Source organism: Cariama cristata, unplaced genomic scaffold (assembly GCF_000690535.1).
Source record: "Cariama cristata isolate BGI_N322 unplaced genomic scaffold, ASM69053v1 scaffold8547, whole genome shotgun sequence".
Lineage (NCBI taxonomy): Eukaryota > Metazoa > Chordata > Aves > Cariamiformes > Cariamidae > Cariama > Cariama cristata.
Window position 1 is genome coordinate 36,626 of NW_009628433.1, and position 6,720 is coordinate 43,345.

Genomic DNA, 6,720 nt, shown 5'->3' on the forward strand with positions numbered 1-6,720 from the left:
CCCCCCCCCAAAATAAAATAAAGCGGCCAGGGCTCAAAAATTCTGCTAAGTTTGCATTTCATCTTTCTGGAAATAATTCACATGCACACAAGTCCTTAGAAAATCAGCTTTGGGCTCAATCTGAGTTCATTGAAGCCAAAGGGTTTCCCCAAGAAAACAGTCACTTTTCACTGTTTTGGCAGTTTATGCTTTGCAAAGCAGAAGGCAGGCTTTCAAAATTATCTCCATACAGAGACAGCTGTGTCACTGCTTCCCGGAGAAGCTTTATTGTTTCCAAAAAGAGTAGCAGGGCTTAGGGAGCTTACAAGGAAATTATTACAAGATAATTACAAGAGCTGGCAGGCTCCCTCAGCGCTCCCAATGTTCCCATTCTCCCTTTGTGGTCCACAACCCCCACACAAAGCAATCTGCCTCAGGTCTTGCTGAGAGTGTGCAAATAAACCATACTGTCTCAGTACCGGGCTTCAGAAAGCCACATGTCTAACTCCCCTAGCAGTGCGAGTGGCCATCTGTATCTGGGTCAAGTCACACCAAAGGACAGGACCCAGAGAAGGAATAATACACAGGTTTGTTTCTCAATATTTATCTTCATAGGAGTAAGACAACCACAAACCATGCTCAGACGCTGCTCTGTGCCAAAATACCTCCCCTTCATACCCGGCCCTTTGACAAGGCAGCACCGCATCCTCGTGCGCTGCCCGCTGCTCCCGGCTAAGAGGTTTACAGGAGGGCAGGCTGTTCAGGAGAGTTATATGTGCCAGTGTTTCAAAACTAGAGAGGATAGCAGGTGTCATAAGAATGGGCTCACCAAAAGGGAATCACCAAAAAAAACCTTTGGACGCACACACACACGTGCACAAGAGCTGAAGCAGAAGTAATGAGCTCAGCCTTAAATTTTCGGACAGTGTCAAAGCCACACTCACCTGACTGTGATGGAGCAAGACACTGACTTATGATAGGTGAAGATTTGGTCCTTTGATTTCAAATCAGAATAACTACATCAGGCAGAGGAGAAGAAACACCTCTGCGCCATGCTTGTTCAGCTGGAATTACATGCACGCGTTAGTAACGCTTCTTAAACACGGCCAGAGCGATGACTGCCACCGCTCTGCTTGCCACCGCGGCTCAAGACTCCCAGACGGACAAGGCGGCGGCAGAAAGGCGGCAGGTTTTACAGCCATCTGCCAGCTGATTTTTGGTGCTCTGTTAGCCATGTCACCTCTCTGCTTCAGTGACTGCAGAAGCAGACGCCAGTCTCAAGAACCACTTCTGCCTAGGAGAAATGACGCCATGGCAAGGGAGCATGGCACAGACGGCACATACAGCCCTGGGGCTATCGATACGGGGGGAGATCACTGTGTGAGGTGCCACATCTGAAAGGCTGAGAAGGGGAAGGTTTCTTTCTTCCACTGGTTTTGGGGTGTGTTTTTAGCCAGAAGGAGGTGCAGTGAATATTCAGCAAACTCAGAAAGGGGGGTAAGGCACACGCGGTATCTCCTCCAGGCTGGGCAGCTGGCGAGCACGCTTCCGAGAAACGCAGGTCACTTCCCCACACCGGGCTCCGTTTTAGCTGCTTTAACAAAGAAGCTGCTGGCGTCATTGTCACAACTACGGGAACAGGGCAGTTATCACCAGTTATCACTTACAATCGTGTTCCGCTATCTGACGCTGCTGATAGTGGGCAGAACGCGGGGTTTCCTATGCTGCGGTAGCGAGGCACATAAACATTGCCTAGAGAATAACAAATTGGCTCTTGCCATTTGCATAAATAAACTCTGTGGGGTCCCTCAGGGTAAAGGCTGCCTCCCGTGCGCATGTGTGCACAGCACGGTATTAATGCTGAGCTCATTCCAGAAGAGCTGAACAAGGACAGCCACAACTCAGGGCAAGCTGATGGGAGTTATGGATTCCCACCTGCCCTAGGAGAAAAAGGAGAAAAAAAAAAAAAAAAGGTCACAAATATAACTACACCCTCCAAATTTCTGCCCCTGTTTTCTTAACTGCATGGCTGGAATTTCAAGCTCATGGGCTGGATGGTTTTTGTAACACATAAATTCAACCATTTCTCTGGAACAATGCATCCTTTGGCATATGCAGGTGAACCAGACATGCATCCTGCCTCCTCATCCCCTCCCCTCAAGATGGTTTAATTCACAGGAGGATAACACAATTAGCTCATCTTATGACTGGAAACTTTTACTCGACATACCTGCAAAAGGATGATTTTTATCACTCTTTTTATTTGTATCTATTCCATTAGAAACAAAACAAAACCCCCAACTTGGGGGGGGCGGGGGTGAGGGGGTGGAAATATCTCAGGTACTAGGTCAAACAAATCACACGCAAAAAACGTCTGTGTAATCCCAACTGAAAAAAAAAAGTCAGTTTGGCCACCATTAAAATAAAACATCCAAAAAATACAAAACAAATTGAAAGAAGAAATAAAATTAAATCCTCCCCTCTAGACCTTTTAAAATGGCATAGAAAACTACAAAAACATTTCTTCCCAGCTGAAAGATCAAAAAACAAAGGACTGGCTGAACTTAGAGGGGAATAAACTGAGGAATAAGGAACTAGAATGTATCAAGCGCTATACACATCACCCATTAATGAAAGATTTATAGGACATCAGCACCCCTCAGCTGGCTGCTGGTATCATGGTGTCTCAGAAAAGAGTAGCTCTGTAAAGATCATGCTCTTTTTACAGCCCTCAGTTCAGAAAAAAGCTACTGGAATTGCCATTTCCAGTTTGGAGTGACCAACTTGAGACAGCACTGGCCCATTTTTTAAAAATACCAAACTCTGCAATATCTGCTGGCCTCAGACCGTTCTGGGGAAGGCTACAGACCTCTACAAGCTCCGCCAAAGGTCTTCAGGAAAATTAAGAGTGACGAAACACCCAAAGGCCACTTGGAAACGGCTTGCTATGAGGGCTTTGTGGATCCATCCTCTCACCTTAAACATCACCTGGAAAGGAATACAGGTTCAAAGAGACTGAAACCTAAACCACCGCTGGGTCGCACCTCTGCTAGTTACCTCTTCTCTGAGCTTCAACTGCCATTTTTTTTCTTCTTCCCTCCTCCTCCCCAATACCGACTGGCATCTGCTTGCTCAGGCTGTTTGCGACTTAGTTCCACTTCGACCCCTTTTTATGCCACAACTTCCCCAGTTTTAAATCTAAATAAAAATATTACTTTCATGTACTGTGGCTAACCATAAGCAACAGCATCTCCTTCAGCTGCCCTTGCACTGAGCTTGATAATTTTGTCTAACAGTTACAATCTCTCTCATAAGCTGCTACAGATGGAGACAAGCATTTTCTCAGCTTCATAAAAATGCAAGTATCCAAAATCCCTCAACTACCAGGGGTGGGAAAGTTACAGTCAGGGGCTACAACACGATGATGGCAGCTAACCCTTTGGTTCATATTTTCACTTCAGCTCATATCACCTCAATGTGCAGCCTAAGTGTGGACACCCAGTAAAGTTCACAGATAAAATCAGAAATGTCAGTCTGATCTTGTTTCATCTTCCGCAAGCAAAACCACTCTGCCGACAAAAAAAACCCAAAACATGACCTTGTATGTTCCTGCAAAGAAGAGACCACCAGAAGGTGTTACTGTGCACGTCAGAAAAAGCTGAGCCTTTCAGACCAGGCTTTGGAAGCCTCACACATCTGGTTTACCAGCAACTTGTGCCAGCATGCCAGCAAAGGTGTCATGGGTTTTTGGTGGACGTGAACACTGTAAAACCACAGAAAGACACAGTTTTGACCAGTCTGCCTTTACTCGGCGCTAGGCAGAACAGGAGTTGGAGAAAGGCAGAAACTGACTGCCCTTCCCATGGTCACAAAGCCAATGTGAGGGCATCGCAGCACGCACACCTGCAGAAGCCATACCGGAGAGTGAAGGTGGGGAAAGGAAATTCCCCTGTACCTCCCTGTCCAACAGCCCCCCAAAAAACCTAACTCACCACCCCAAGTAAAGCACAACTCAAGCTCCTTCAAGCTTGACTTCAGAAAGACTCTGCAGCAAGCCCGAAGCAGGCTGCCTGTGTTTATGGCCAGAAGGCACGCTAGACTGTATCAAGCTTTTTGGAAAACACCAGGCCTAGAAACAGGATGTCCCCATCAACATCTTCACTTGATTTTGACTGGCAGCAACAAAACTGAAGCATGCCCTGGTCTTCCAGCACAGTGGCTTGGGGCTAGCAACAGTCTCAATGCTCAAGAGCAGGGGAGAAAGTCTCAGTGCTTGCAGACAAGCATCCAAGAAGTGCACTTGGCTATCGGGTGTATGAATGTATGGCGTTGTGCCTCCCCAACATGCCAGAGAGGGAAGGCTGGGGGTTTAGAGCCTCGGAGATGACCAAAGTTGTCCTCTCTGCTCCCAAAGGGCTCCCTCTCAGTGCCTTTCAAAGAGAACATCAAAGAGGCCTCACCGCTTCCTTACCACCCACCAGCACACCCCAAGGCCTGTGTCAGGATGCTTGTTCATCTAACCAGAGCCCCAGGAAGGTTGTCACTGCCTTTCCAGCCTTCCTCACCTCCACCATGCCTCAGGGTCACCCTTTGCTCTACCCATTTGGAGACAGTGGAGCGGCTGGTGGATGGCCAGGCTGATGCTGGAGATCACCTGGAGGGACCATGACTGAGGGATGCCCCTGGACATACAAGGGCACCTAGACCTCTCTTGTGGCATCTGGTGAGCAGCCAGCCAGCTACCACTGCTCAGTCCCACCACTTTGGCTCGTGGGCCCTCACTTGAAAATTACGTCCCTGTCAAAGGCTGCAGGTTAGCTCTAACATGTCTAGGAGGTGAAATACAGGCTCATCTCTCTAAACACCTTGGTGATCCATGCTGACCCTGGGAGAATTGCTTGAGTGCTCCAAGAGCCAGCGGAGACGTGGAGAAACCTTCCCCTTCCACATCGAGAGCATGGCATCAGCCTGCAGCTTGTAAAGCGGTGATCCATGCTGACCCTGGGAGAACTGCTTGAGTGCTCCAAGAGCCAGCAGAGACGTGGAGAAACCTTCCCCTTCCATATCGTGAGCATGGCATCAGCCTGCAGCTTGTAAAGGGAGTGGAAAACTGCGTGCTGAACAGCAGGTTGCCCTTGTAAAATGGGACCAGTTCAATGATTACACTGCCCTGGAGCCACTGGGCCAGTCCCTACTGGCTTCAATAGCACCCCTGCTAGCTATTATCTCGGAAGGACACTCGTTACAGAAAATCACAGCCCTCTGCCAAGTTCTCATGTCTCACTATTTTTGGAACGACACAGGCAGGCTCCGTGCCTCAGCAACTGTCAGCAGAGCCATAGGGAAAGCAAATCCATATAATGATCAGGCTAGCAGGGACAGTGCTGGAAACAGCATTGCCTTGGGGACAGTCCCCTGGAAGCACCCTGCGGTCATGAAAAAAGGGATAAGGGCAATAAACATAAACCCAGAAGCTGTTTGACACTATTGTATGGGAAGCTGATCTCCCCTGGCCCTTTTCATTCTCATGCATATGAGTGGAGATAAAAGGATTTAAAAGCAAATCACCTGCGCAGGAAGGATGGTTCCTAAACCCCAAAGATGACAGAACCTACTTACTGAAAACTCATTTTAATTAAAACATTCCAGGATCCACATTCCCCAGGATTAAGTTACTGACTTGGCTATTTATACATACAGCCTCTTTCACCCATTCTAGGACAGTATTGTTGAGGTGTTGGATGACACCAGTGTCAGGTAAACAGAAACAAGCATTTTTTGGTGCTTGTGACCCCTAACGCAGGATCCACGATTATCCCCAGGTCAGCCCCAGCACCTGTCAGCAACTCGCAGATTACTGGAGCGGGAACGTAATCCTCTCTGACACTAAAGGATGATTCTAAGGCCCTAGGAAAAGCAGAGGTAAACAGCTTAGGCAAGGTGGAAAGTTCCCAAGGCAAGGCTTTCAATTAAAAAAAAATATATCAGTAAAAATTCAAAAAAAACAGAGATGTGGTGAGCAAGGAAGACCTCACACAGATGCAGCTGGAGCAGGACTTAAACCGCTCCCCCCGCAAGGGAGCAGCAGGACTTCTTCCTTGCCTTTCACAGGAAAGGAATCTGGAGGTGCAAGTCCAAAACTGCCCAGCCCAGCGCTGGGCACGCCAAGGGCCACATCCAGCCTCTGCCAGCCTGCTGTGCAGCTAATATGTCCTCTTTAGGCTCTGAAAACTGTGGTCCATAGCAGGCAGGGACAACCCTTGCAGCTCCTACCACCTAGTGGCTCCAATATTTCTCTGTCAGAGAGCAAGGAGGCTGTTTGGAGGTCAGGCAGCCTCAGCCCACCCTGGGGAAAAAAAAAAAAAAAAAAAAAAAAAAAAAAAAAAAAAAAAAAATATCACTTATGCTGCAGCTGAGACTAAATTAGGATCACACTGAGCACAGAGGCAGCACAAGAGAATAGAAAACCTTTCTGAAAGCCATCAGCGGCTAATGTAAGCACAGAAAAACCTCAGCTAGCTCTAAAACAGGCAAGCAAAAGTAGCAGCAATATAGATGAACACAGGTAATGCACTGCTGTTTCTGGTACTTGTGCCAGCTCAACTAATGCTAGATTACTGGCACTACATGACATCGCACCGTGCAGCACAGACATGCCCCAGGCTAAGTTACCCCTAGGCTGCTTAAGTCAGGAGAAGTGTTTGCTAGTTTGGGTGGAATATTATACAAGAGTTAGAATTC